The 13,706-nt window shown below is 52.6% G+C and overlaps 2 long non-coding RNA genes across 2 annotated transcripts; both read left to right on the top strand.

Moving 5' to 3' along the window:
• The first annotated feature begins 2,231 nt into the window (after window positions 1-2,231).
• LOC136304724 (uncharacterized) lies at window positions 2,232-2,747 on the top strand. Its single transcript, XR_010724760.1, has 3 exons — window positions 2,232-2,380; window positions 2,459-2,500; window positions 2,591-2,747. It is a non-coding gene; the product is annotated as an uncharacterized lncRNA (long non-coding RNA).
• Window positions 2,748-10,719: 7,972 nt separating this feature from the next.
• Window positions 10,720-13,097, top strand: LOC136304722 (uncharacterized). Its single transcript, XR_010724758.1, has 4 exons — window positions 10,720-11,025; window positions 11,160-11,311; window positions 11,883-12,018; window positions 12,830-13,097. It is a non-coding gene; the product is annotated as an uncharacterized lncRNA (long non-coding RNA).
• The last annotated feature ends 609 nt before the right edge of the window (window positions 13,098-13,706 follow it).

The following is a 13,706-nucleotide window of genomic DNA, read 5'->3' on the forward strand; positions in this document are numbered from 1 at the left end:
GTTTTTGAGTCAGGTTTGGAGATAGGGATGTCCAAGATGTGCCAATTGAGAGTACAGGTGTACCAGCCCAACCCAAACCCGAAGGAGTAGCCCTAAAGACATGCCCGTTTCCCTGAGTGCGGGTACAGGCAGGAGCCCTTATGCAGGACAATGCCAGAAGGCCTGGCTGCGAGGTGTAGGGCTCTAAAGAAGTTGGGTTTAGAAGGGGGGAGGTGTAGCCACACACACAGAGGCTGAGGTAAAGGACTCAAGGACTAGAGGACACACGGTGAAAACCAGGGGAACAGGCTAGGATACAAGTCAGAGTACAGGTGTAGCGGCCCTCACAGCACTGCTACCAGCACACTTCCCCTGAGAGCAGGTGCAGGCAGCAGCCCTAGTGCAGGAACACACCAGAAGCTCTGACCTGTGCAGACACTGTCAGGCTAGGGCCAGGCAGGAAGCGATAGTGGGGAGCAGGATCCAGCAGGGCTGGGGATAACGGGGGTTTCCCGCCCCACCCACCCTGGGATTCCCTGTCTCTCCGCAGCCGGTGGAAGTGCTCCTGATTTCCCTCTCGAGGCGGCGGTTGGTAAGGCTTCGTGCCTTTTGCCACCGCAAAGAGTTCGGCTCTGTCAGCCTCTGCCCTGTCTCAGGGCCACGTTTCTTAGGGTAGGCAGGGAACAACTGTGGATGTACCTGTCCTGCGTGCGGGACAGCTCTTGGGACCCTAACGGTGCAGAGCGTCCCCGGCTGCAAGGTCTAGGGCTCTGAAGAAGCAGGGTTCAGAAGGGGGGAGGTTACAGTGATGCACACAGAGGCTGAGGTAAAGGACTGAAGGACTAGAGAACACACAGTGAAAATCAGGGGTACAGCCTAGGATACAAGTCAGAGTACAGGTATCCCGGTCCTCACAGTGCTGCTTCCAACACTGTTTCCCTGAGAGCAGGTGCCGGCAGCAATCCTAATGGCAAGGCAATGCCAGAAGTCCTGAGAGGTGCAGGCAGTAACCCTAAGCTAGGGCCAGGCAGGAAGTGACAGTGGTGGGGCCGAGTCCACAGGGTTGAGGTTCACCGGGGATGTCCACCCTGCGTTCCTGTCCTGCTCTAACCGGGGATGCTCACAGCCCTAATGGAGGCCACGGTGGGTGGGCTCAGTGCCAGTAATGCCTCTAAGGCTTTGGCGCTGCGAGCGTCAGCCTCCGAGCTCAGCTGAAGCACACACGGGGCCCGAGGACCCGGTCCTGCTTAAGAGACGGTGAGTAGCAGAGCTGCTGGTTTTTGGCTGATGTGCAGCTAAGATTATGCTTTGATGTTTGGTTTTCTTTATTGTAGCTGACTAGGAGACAGCAGCCCAGTGACAGGAGGAATTTCCCAGAGGCATAGGCGGCCTTCTTTGGGGCCCAGCGTGGATTCACCTCCCCAGACATCTGAGAGATAAGTGGAGGGCTCGGAACTAGGGAGAGGATGAAAGCGGGGTACCAGGGCAGGGGTCAGCGGGAGGGATTTTTTGAGTCGGGTTTGGAGATGGGGATGTCCCAGATGTGACCCCTTAGGCTACACTAAGGGAAAGTCTCATTCTGGATCACAGTGCTGAGGTGTGCAGGGCAGAGCAGTCCCAGGGTGTGTTGTGTCTGTTGTGCATTTTGTGTCTTTTGGGTGTCTTGTCTTTTCCTTTCGTCCTTTGAGGGGCCTGTCAAAACCTCTGGCATCAGTCTTAGCATTTCTGATCTCTGTGCTCCTCAGCCAGGTGCCTTTGTCTCAGCTGCTCAGACACTCATCAGAATCCATCTCTCTTCACAAGCATCCAGTCCGATGCCTTTTCAGGTCTTGTTCTGAGCTGTACTGACAGCCGTGCACCGCCCTGATCCATTCCGGCGGGTTAGGTCTTGTGAGAATGCAAAGGCAGGTAGAGGATTCTGACCGTAGGATTCTCGGGCATCCATCTCTGCATTTCTTGGGATAAGTCATCGCGATGGCATCTTGTTCCTGCAGGGTTCTCTGAGCCTGGCCAGCTCACCTTCCATCTTACCTCGGTCATCTCATTCCGAGTTCTCTGGACCCTCAGGGTCATTCTTCTTGCCAGAGTTTTCTGTCCCTGTTGTGTCCCCTCGTTTGTCCTGTGCTGTGTCACGGGTGTTGGTGTGTGTTTGGCCGGGAGCTGCTCTGCCTTGCTGCTTAGTCTGGGTGTAGGGGTACGAGGGTAATAGTGCCGGGGGCTTGAAATTTGTGATGTGGGGTGTAGTTAGACTGTAGAGGGTATTCCTAGATTGCCACAAGATGTGTGGAGCTGTCAAGGTATCCTGCAGCACTCTGACTTTTGTCCGAACTTTCTTTCAGATGCAGAGGGATGAAATATGTGGCAGAGCCCCCCATCCTGGGTGAGGGGCTCCCCTGAGAAGGTCAGTCCCTGTTTCTGTTTGCAGGGGAGGTGTAAATGGTGGCTGTGTTACATCTCTGTTCTTTGTCTTTATTTTTAGGTGGTAAAGCCGGATCTCAGCAGTCAAGCTGACGTGGGCGAGGTGAGCAGCGATGGGTGGACAGAAGCAGTTGCTATTGTTCAAGCCTCACTCGCTGGTGCAACTCTAAGCCTCCGTTATTGTGTGTTTTAGGGAGTCCACTCGCAGGAGGCCGAGCTCCCCTCTCACCAACCGGACGACAGACCCGGGTCACCTCACCCGTGAGCCCTCCGGGAGCATTCCAGGAGTCTGTGATGGAGCCTTGATCTTCTCCTTGTGAAGGCCCCATCCAGGTAGTCTTGGATAACGGGCGAGGAGTTGAGGTGAGTCAGGGAGGAGAAGGAGGGAGGGTCCCCTCAAGTTCCAGCGCTGCCACGTCACATTGTCTGCTCTTTACCCAGGCAGACCCTGCGACGCCGGCGTTGGCCTCTGAGCGCAGCTGAAGCACGGGGCCGAGGACACGGGCAAGCTTAGGAGACAGTGAGTAGCAGAATTGTCGGGTTTTGGGTGATGGGCTGCCAAGATTATGCTTTGATGTTTGGTTTTCTTTATTGTAGCTGACTAGGAGACAGCAGCCCAGCAACAGCAGGAATTTCCCTGAGGGAGAGGCGGCCTTCTTTGCCACCCAGCGTGGATTCACTTCCCTAGACGTCCAAGAGATAAGTGGAGGGCTCGGAGCCAGGGAGGGCTTGAAAGCGGGGTGTGGGATCAGGGGCCACCGGGAGGGATTTTTTGAGTCATTTTTGGTGACAGGGATGTCCAAGAAGTGACCGCTTAGGCTACAGAAAGTCTCATTCTGGATCAGAGTGCCGAGGTGTGCCGGGCAGAGCAGTCCTGGTGTGTGTTGTGTCACTTGTCTGTTGTGCACTCTGTCTGTTTGGTGTCTTGTCTTTTCCTTTTGTCCTTTGAGGGGCCTATCAAAACCCCTGGCATCAGTCTTAGCATTTCTGATCTCTGTGCTCCTCAGCCAGGTGCCTTTGTCTCAGCTGCTCGGACACTCATCAGAATCCATCTCTCTTCACAAGCATCCAGTCCGATGCCTTTTCAGGTCTTGTTCTGAGCTGTACTGACAGCCGTGCACCGCCCTGATCCATTCCGGCGGGTTAGGTCTTGTGAGAATGCAAAGGCAGGTAGAGGATTCTGACCGTAGGATTCTCGGGCATCCATCTCTGCATTTCTTGGGATAAGTCATCCCGATGGCATCTTGTTCCTGCAGGGTTCTCTGAGCCTGGCCAGCTCACCTTCAGTCTCACCTCGGTCATCTCATTCATAGTTCTCTGGACCCTCAGGGTCATTCTTCTTGCCCAGAGTTTTCTGTCCCTGTTGTGTCCCCTCGTTTGTCCTGTGCTGTGTCACGGGTGTTGGTGTGTGTTTGGCCGGGAGCTGCTCTGCCTTGATGCTCAGTCTGGGTGTAGGGGTAATAGGATAATAGTGCTGGGGGCTTGAAATTTGTGATGTGGAGTGTAGCAGGGCTGTCGAGGGTATTCCTAGATTTCCACAAGATATGTGGAGCTGTCAAGGTATCCTGCCGCACTCTGACTGTTGTTCTGACTTTCTTTCAGATGCAGGTGGATGAAATCTGTGGCAGAGCCCCCCATCCTGGGTGAGGGGGCTCCCCTGAGAAGGTCGGTCACTGTTTTGATTTGCAGGGGAGGTGTAAATGGTGGCCGTGTTACAGCTCTGTTCTTTGTCTTTATTTTTAGACCAGACCCTGCGACGCCGGCGTTGGCCTCTGAGCGCAGCTGAAGCACAGGGCCGAGGACACAGGCAAGCTTAGGAGACTGTGAGTAGCAGAATTGCTGGTTTCTGGCTGATGTGCTGCTAAGAGCACAGGGTCACGTTTAGTTCTCTTTATTGTAGCTGACGAGGAGACACCAGCCTGGTCACAGCAGGAATTTCCCCGAGGGAGAGGCAGCCTTCTTTGGGACCCGGCGTGGATGCACCTCCCCAGACATCTGAGAGATAAGTGGAGAGCTCAGAGCCGTAGAGGGCATGAAAGAAGAGTGTGGGGTCACTAGCAAGGTTTTTTGAGTCAGGTTTGAAGACAGGGATGTCTAAGCTGTGACCCCTTAGGTTTCATCCAGGGAGAGTCTCATTCTGGATCACAGTGCCGAGGTGTGCAGGGCAGAGCAGTCCTGGTGTGTGTTGTGTCTGTTGTGCACTCTGTGTCTTGGGTGTCTTGTGTGTGCTGTCTTTTCCCTTAGCCCTTCAGGGGCCTGTCAAAACCTCTGGCATCAGTCTTAGCATTTCTGATCTCTGTGCTCCTCAGCCAGGTGCCTTTGTCTCAGCTGCTCGGACACTCATCAGAATCCATCTCTCTTCACAAGCATCCAGTCCGATGCCTTTTCAGGTCTTGTTCTGAGCTGTACTGACAGCCGTGCACCGCCCTGATCCATTCGGCGGGTTAGGTCTTGTGAGAATGCAAAGACAGGTCGAGGATTCTGACCGTAGGGTTCTCGGGCATCCATCTCTGCATTTCTTGGGATAAGTCATCCCGATGGCATCTTGTTCCTGCAGGGTTCTCTGAGCCTGGCCAGCTCACCTTCCATCTTACCTCGGTCATCTCATTCCGAGTTCTCTGGACCCTCAGGGTCATTCTTCTTGCCAGAGTTTTCTGTCCCTGTTGTGTCCCCTCGTTTGTCCTGTGCTGTGTCACGGGTGTTGGTGTGTGTTTGGCCTGGAGCTGCTCTGCCTTGATGCTCAGTCTGGGTGTGGGGGTAATAGGATAATAGTGCTGGGGGCTTGAAATTTGTGATGTGGGGTGTAGTTAGACTGTAGAGGGTATTCCTAGATTGCCACAAGATGTGTGGAGCTGTCAAGGTATCCTGCAGCACTCTGACTTTTGTCCCAACTTTCTTTCAGATGCAGAGGGATGAAATCCGTGGCAGAGCCCCCCATCCTGGGTGAGGGGCTCCCCTGAGAAGATCGATCGCTATTCAAGGTGAGAGTCACATATTTCACATTTTTTGGCACTCCAGTGCAGGCCACCTGCATTTACAGCTTGAAACAGGCGAGTCCCTTGGTAACCCCTGGGCAGCAGCTGGAGCCTGCTCCGGGCTGGGCTGAGGGAGCAAACACTTGTGGCTGACACAGCTCCACACTGGGGGTACTTGGGAAAACACCTGCCTTGTCCTGGATTGTTTTTTTTTTTGAGCTTTTGACAAGGTTTTAGTCATCACCTTGGTAAAAATAAATGGTAAGGACTGAAGACATGAGAGGCTGGCAGGTTATATGCACGAAAGACAACTTTTTTTTTCTTAAATATTTGTGCAACCTATATCTTAATTTTGAGACTCTTTTTTGGTCAACTTTATTGTAAAACCCCCTTATTTTCAAGTTAGCTGCTTCAATAATGAATTTGTTTTACAAATACCCGCTAATGTCCGAAGGTTAAAGCACTAACACCAACATCCCACCTCTTTTATTTTTGCAGCAAAATTTTATCTTTACTAAACTTGAAACTTGATGTTTTTGCAGGTAGTAAGTTAAAGAAGGTGTTTATCTGCCCATCACTGATAGTCAGGGTCATGAAGAAATTGCTCTAGTGTTCTAAAATAAATGCAGATTTTTAGGCCTCTCCCATTCTCTCTGACTAGCAGCATGTGAATTGATTTTTGATCTCCTTTCTGTTGGTGTCTGTGGGTTTTAAGCTGCATGGAGAAGGTGTCTGTGGACATGGCACCCAGGGAATGGTGCTGGGAAGGGCAGGATGGAAAGGAGCTGCTCAGGAATCCAGAGCAGCAGTGGAGTGGGAGCTGGTGCTGCTGCCTCAGTCACACCCTCCTGGACAGTCTGTGCAGTGATAATATTCCTACTTTCCTTCCTGAACCTGGGGTTGGAGGAGAACATGAGTCTTGGCATTGTTGGAAAGGGGAACTCCAGGGAAAAACTGCTGTTTGTGTCCTCAGAGAGCAGTGGGAAGAGCCTGGGAGAAATCCTGGCTGGCTGAGGGATCCTTGTGTCCCCTCAGGAATAAATCCCTGCGTCTCCTCAGACCTGCTGGTTTGCAGTAGAGTTTGGGCACCTTTCGCTGCAGCTGTGGTTCTTAATAACTGGAAGTCCATGGATTGCTGGGCGATTCCCATAAGTTCTCCTGTTTTGTAGGAGCTGCACGGTGAGGTCAGCATTCTGATGGAGGCCCTGGCACAGCTGCCAAGGGCAAGCAACGTGGAGCATCCCGGGGCTTCTCCCACCCGAGTTTCTCCCGGAGCGTGCTGCGTGTCGTGCCGGATGTTTAACCCGGGTTTGGGGTGTTCTCCTGCAGTCCCAGCTCTGACTGCTGCCCCCGAGCCCCGGCCTTGCTCGGTCCCAGCACTGAACCTGGCAGGTGGGTGTGCTTTTCCAGCCCTTTAATCCCACGGGCAATCCCAGATTCCCGGAGCTCCCCGAGGCACAGCCTGGCCTCCCTCCCTGGGAGCTGCATTTCAGTCTGCCTGGACCAAGGACATCCTGTTTGAGACTTTATTCCTGTTGCTTTTCCTCTTCCAGGTTGTGGGCAAAAAGGAGAGAGCCAGTAGGAAGTGAAGCCACTGGAAGGCCTTATCCCAGTCCAAGGTTGGATAGGAGTAACTGGACCTGTTGAATTCCCACTTCCCTTTAAATTAGAGCAGAGGAAGCAGATTTTAAATCATCATTCCATGAACTTTCACCAACTTCATGACTCTTGCAAAAGTTTTCAATGTTAGAAATTCCTGAGCTTGTTTTCCAGGCAAGCTTGGATTTAGATGTTATTCCTTCCTTTTATTTGAAGGAATAACTCTGATTTTCTCTCTGATTTTAGTAAGGGAATATTTATTTATTCCAATTTTCCATCCTAATTGGAATTTTTGCACCTTGTAGAGCACATTTCCAAGGAAATTTATCCAATTAATGTTGGTAAATCAGGAATTGTCCAGCACCATCTCCACAAAATTCTGTGAATTCCCAAGAAAACGTTGAAGTATTTATTTGCCATGATTCATCTCTTTGTAAAGTTCAATTTACTGCATTTTTAATTACATAAATGCCATTAAAACCTGAATCCAGGCCTAGCTGCTGTTCCTTGGACACAGGGGGCTGGTTCTTTCCTACCTTGGCACATTTGGGTGTTTGTCCAAAATGAGCTTCCCACTAAAATAGAATTTGTTTCCAAGCAAAAGTGGGAATTGTCTAGAAAACCTTCTGTTCTGGGGGGCACTGGGTTTGTTTCCCTTATTGCTGCATAATTGAGGAAAGCCATGGTGCTTTTTTAGGCAGTGGCAGGAGGTGAAAGCTGCATTTATTTAATTTTGTATTTTATTTCTTGTTATTTTTGTATTTTTATGCTCTTTTGTTGTGGTTTCTCATGTTGCGTTTTGTGGTTTTTCAAAGACTTTTTCTTCCGTTTTTTAATTTTTATATTTTTTTCTTTAGCTATTTATTTACTTGTTAAAACTACTTTTAGTTTTTTATTTTAATTTTTTGTTTAAATTTTTTTTCCACTTTTTTGTTACTTTGAAATTTTTTTCTTTTGGTATTTTAATTTTATTTATTATTTTCTATAGTTTTGGTTTATTTTTTCATGTTTTCTTTGTTCCTTTTTTTTTTCCCCATACTCTTTCTTCCCCCGGGCGCCTGGGGGTTTGGCTGTTGGCAAGAAAGATGAGAAATGACCTCCGTGCCCGCTGGACGTCGGGATGTCACAGAGAGCGCAGTTGGCAAAAGCTCTGTATTTTCTGCTCCATAAAACTCCTGAAGGGAGAAAGCTGTGACCACCGTGGTGCCGTTTTTTCCTTCCCAGCCCCGACCAGGTCTCCTCCTACCCGTGCACAGTGTTACCAGCAGCAGCCTGCTGTCCAGGCTGTCGAGGCGCATTTCAGAGGGAGCAATAAAAACAAAGTAGACGTTTTATTTTGAACTCTCCGACCCTGCTTGTTTATTAGCAAAGAACTCCAAAACAAAGCGAACAAAAAAAGAAAACCCACAAACTAAACTCCCCCGCAACCCACCAAAAAAAAACCTTAGAGAAAGAGAAAACATGCCCATATTATTTGAATAAAGATTAAAACTTTACCCCTTAGAAAACCAGGCTCATTTAATTCAAATTAATTGTGTTTCTGATGTGTTAGGTTAATGAATTCATCTAGTGTAAAATATCGTTTAAAATATAAACAAACGAATTAAAAAATAATGAAAAAGAAAAATAACAAAAAGTATAGGATATGAAAAATAATATAAATAATAAATACACAATATATTATTACATACTACACGTTTTATAAATATATATAATATACATAATATAAACATCTATAATGTACATAATCATGATATTTCAATGAAATGTATTATTATTTATAACATTACATAATAAATAATAAATTATTTTATATATAACTTTCTATACTTAATATATATAATAAATATAATAGTATAATAAACATAATACATGATGTATAATGTACATAATATAAAAGCTGAATTGTAATGATTAATGTAAATATCAGAATCACAAAGATAAAAAATATTGAAATAGAGCCTGAACGAAAGGCTTTTTTGTTTCGGTCTGGTTGCTGGCAGGGTTCTCGCAGGTGTGCTCGGGGGTCTTTTGGGCCATTTATTCCGGAGGCTGTTCGCAAGGGCATTTCTGGGCACGTTCGTTTATGGCTCCGCTCCGCGCCGCCGCGCGGCAGTGCTGCCACCCTGTGGGCAGAGAGCGGTAGTGCAGCTTCCCCCCCCGCCCGGCCCGCCCGATCTGTGCGGCAATGCTGCCACCGTGTGGGCAAACAGCGGTAGTGCAGCTGTCCCTCCCGCCCGTCCCGCCTGATCTGTGCGGCAATGCTGCCATCGTGTGGGCAAAGAGCGGTAGTGCAGCTGTCCCTCCCGCCCGTCCCGCCTGATCTGTGCGGCAATGCTGCCACCCTGTGGGCAAAGAGCGGTAGTGCAGCTGTCCCCCATGACCGTCCCGCCGGAGCCGTGCGGCAGTGCTGCCACCCTGTGGGCAAACAGCGGTAGTGCAGCTGTCCCCCCCCGCCCGTCCCCGACGCGCGTGGCAGCCCCGCATTGTGAGCTCGGGGGCGGCGCTGCCGCCCGCCCGCCCGCAGCTCGGGGCCGAAAGGGAGGGAAAAAGGCAAGGAGCCCGGGCGCGTGGCAGCCGGCTGCCTGCGCGCGCCACCCGGACCCCGGAGCCGTCCGGGCGCGCTTTTCCGCGGCGTCTGCGGGTGTGCGGACACGGGATGGGGGCGCAGCGGCGCCGCGGGCGGCAGTCCATTGAGTCAGGCGCTTGTGTGAGCGGCCGAGGGGGCATTTTAGTGGGTTCCACTACCAAGATGGCGGCGAGACGCGAGGCGCCTGACCTTCTAAAAAGGGCGGCCAAAAGGGCGGGAAAAATAAGGACCCTATAGGTGTTTATCCAGCTGCCTGCACAAAACCCCGACTACGGCGCCGCCCGGGGGCAATTTTCCGCGGCGTTTCCAGGTGTGGGGACACGGGCCGTGTGCTCAGTCGCGCCGCGTCCGCGTTCAGATTCGTTGATTTAGTCAGGCGTCTGCGTAAACACCTGGCGGAGGCCTATGCCGAGCCGCAAAGAACATGGCGGCCGGGACGGAAGTGGCCTCAGGAGCAACCAAGATGGCGGCAAGGGAAAGCGGAAGTCACACGTCGCCCCTCACAAAACGGCGCCGAAGCGCGAGGCGCCCGACCTTCCAAAAAAGGCGGCCAAAAGGGCGGGAAAAAATAAGGACCCTATAGGCATTTAGCCAGACGCCTGCACAAAAACCCCGACTACGGCGCTGCCCGGGCGCAATTTTCCGCGGCGTTTCCAGGTGTGCCGACACGGGCCGTGTGCTCAGTCGCGACGCGCTTGCGTTCGGATTCGTGGATTTAGTCAGGCGTCTGTGTAAACACCTGGCGGAGGCCTATGCCGAGCCACAAAGAACATGGCGGCCGGGACGGAAGTGGCCTCAGGAGCAACCAAGATGGCGGCAAGGAAAAGCGGAAGTCACGCGTCGCCCCTCACAAAATGGCGCCGAGGCGCGAGGAGCCCGACCTTCCAAAAAGGGCGGCCAAAAGGGCGGGAAAAAATAAGGACCCTGTAGGCGTTTACGCAGATGCCTGCACAAAAACCCCGACTACAGCGCCGCCCGGGCGCAATTTTCCGCGGCGTTTCCAGGTGTGCAGACACCGGCCATGTGCTCATCCGCGCCGCCTCCGGGTTCGGATTCGTGGATTTAGTCAGGCGTCTGTGTAAACACCTGCCGGGGGCCTTAGCGGTGCCGCAAAAAAGATGCCGGCGGGACCGGAAGTGGCCTCAGACGCAACCAAGATGGCGGCAAGGAAGGGCGGAATGCTCGTGGGGCTCATCGCGGCCGAAAATCACCGAGTGCAGCTCACACCCTGCAATGGCAAAAGCTGTTTTATTAAAACTCAGCCGAGAATTTTCCTCTTATTTCCAGGTCACAGGATATACTGAGCCTGAGAGGGATCCTAAAATCTGACTCTCAAGCAGACGGACCGTTTGAGAATCGAACTCAGCACCTTGGCATTACCCGGACTCTGCTCCAAGCAGCTGAACCAATCTCTGCATTATGGGGATGGACCTCCATAGGATGGCAACGCTTGGCCCCACTAAGGTAAGTGCAGTGCCGCCTTCTCTGCCAAAGCTGCTTCACACACCAGCCCCTGGAATGGCTCGAGGGCAGAACTGGCTGGCAGGTCACGACAGCACAAAGCTCTTCCAGTGACGCTGATTTCCTGTCCTTTCCAGGATTTACTCAACAGCTGCCGTAAAAGTACTTACACAAAGTCTCTTTCTGGGCGGAAAAGAGCAGGACAAGTCCTGAGGCTTCCCTTCTTCCACGGCCAAAGTTCTGGAGAGAGGCAGGGCCGGTCCCACCCGCACAGGGGCGTTTCCTGCAGGTGAGTGTTGCCGGGCCAAACTGATGGCAGCTGCTGAGGCCGGGGCTGCTTTTCTGGCCGGAGGCCTCGGTGCCCCCCCGTGCCGCCTGCAGTGTCCCTCGGGGTTTCCTGCAGGTGTCCCGGGTGCCCGGAGGCGCAGGGAGGAAGGAGGCCGGCAGCCCCAGCGGGGCCAGCAGCCCTGGGATGATGTGCAGGGGAGGAGCTGTGCCTGCGGGGCCCCGCCCGTGGCAGCGGCGGCCAAACGCAGGGCCCGGGGCCGGGCTCGGGGCTGGCACGGACACGGCCCCGGGGCTGCCGCGGCTCCTCGGCCAGGGGCTGCTCCCGCCGGGCACGGGGAGATGCTGCAGCCCGGACAGAGGCACCCACAGCCCAAGAGCTCCCCAGGGAACAGCTGGCATTGCCCGGGAACGGCGGCTCGGGCTGTCTGCAGAGGGGCTCAGACAGCAATTCCCACCTCCCGGAGCTCCCACACAGTTGCCAGGGATGTCCTGGCCACCCCAAATCCCCTCCCTTTCAGCCTGAGGACATCACCCATCGGCAGCATTAAAGCCAAGGTGCTCCTCCCTCACAGAAATTAAATCCAGAGCAACGGCCCTCGGAGATGCCTCAAAATCAAAGGTTTGAGTGGGATGGAGTTTCGTTTGGATGAAGTCTGGACTTTTCCAGGGAGCCAGCCGGAGTGCAGAAGTGATGGAAAGCTTTTGCAGGTGGGTCCCACTGGAGGTGTGCTGAAGGCAGGGATGGGCATCCCTTGCCTGAGGGAAAGGCACTTGCAGAGGCCACTGCTGGGGCTCGGAAAGGAGCTGAGCTCCTGCAGGGAGCTGTGTCCTCCCGAGGGCACAGGGGCTGCCTCAGCACAGGCCGGCCAGTGCCTTCTCCTGCTCTGAAACATCACCTGGAGCCCGAGCTCAGGGGGTGGCTGAATTCCAGGGAAATCTGACAGGTGACCCCCAGGGGATGAGGGTTAGAATTAACCAAATCTATGGAATAGAAACCTATCCTGTCCCCATCCTGCTGAGCTTCCTTGGAAGCTCTGCTAGTTCCTGACACATCTGGCATTCAAGCAGCAGCTCTGCGTGGGAATATCCATGCTCTGTGAGGCACTGTGAGGTTATTGCAGCAGGAACTGAGCAGGGAATTCGGGGCCGTGGGTATAATTCATCTAAACTAGCAAAGGTGACAGTGAACCCCAAATCTGGGCACCACACAGAGAACAATCTTTGTGCTGCCCTGTCAGCTCAAGCCCCTGGGCTGGGAAGTTTTGGGAGTCAAACATATGGAATGATAAAAGTCACAGCAACTGGTGTCACCCCGAGGGACAGTCCAAGTCCCAGACAATTCCTCTGCAGTCCCCTGGGGGGGAAAACACCCTCTGTCTGCCAGGAGCCCTGACTCTGTTTCTCCTATCAGCTGTGTTGGGCTTTAAGAACTTGAAATAACTTTGAAGCCAAAGAAATCACCTTTTCCTTCTGGTTTGATTGTGTTTTTTTGTTGTTTTTTTTTTTTTTTTTCTTTCAGGTGCTGGACTTGCTTCTGTGGATGTGTGCTGAGCTCTGGCTGCAGGGGACTGTCAGGCCTGAATGGCTGTGAGTTTGTGTTCTTCTCGCTGGGGAAGCAGAAATAATTATTAATTAGACTGCAGAAATGTTTTCAGAAACCTTTCCCCTTTCCTGCCCTTTGCTGGTGGATCTTCTCTTTCTGCCTTTGACTTTACAAAGCTGTTCCCTGATGTCAATTCCCCTGCCTGAATTCCTTGCAGCTCCTAGCTGGGAAAAACTGGGATGATGTCCTAGGGATGTTCTTAGGGGAGGACAGAGGTGAGATTTTTGCCTGTATTTTTCTAATATTTTCTAAAATTTCAGGGAGCTGCTCCTGCTCCTGCCCCTAATCCTGCTGCTGCTGCACAAGTGGAGCCTTGTCAGCGAAGATCTGCATCTGCAGGAGGCCCCGCAGGCCCTGGCTGGGAAGTGCCAAAACAAAGAAGTGATCAGTAAGTGCTGAACTGCTTCCAGGAGGGCATATTTTGTTGCAGCCGTTACAGACCAACCGTGTGGTGCTGGTGACTTTGTGTGAGTTGCTTTATTAAAGCCAATCGTTGGTAAGGGTTTTGAGCCTGCCTTGGAGAGCACTTGGAGCTCTGGGTGCCCTGGCTTTCCCCTAGGTGGCCCTGGGGGCGCCCCGGCTGTCCCCTAGGTGTCCCTGGGGTGCTCTGGCTGTCCCTGGGGTTGCCCTGGCTGTCCCCTAGGTGTCCCTGGAGTGCCCTGGCTGTCCCCTAGGTGTCCCTTGGGGTCCACGAGCTGTCCACTAGGTGTCCCTTGGGGGGACCTGACTGTCCCTGGGATGCCCTGGCTGTCCCCTAGGTGTCCCTTGGGGTCCACGGGCTGTCCACTAGGTG

This window comes from Chamaea fasciata, unplaced genomic scaffold (assembly GCF_029207755.1).
Source record: "Chamaea fasciata isolate MVZ Bird 193981 ecotype frontalis unplaced genomic scaffold, bChaFas1.0.hap1 SCAF_151, whole genome shotgun sequence".
NCBI classification, from domain to species: Eukaryota; Metazoa; Chordata; class Aves; order Passeriformes; family Sylviidae; genus Chamaea; species Chamaea fasciata.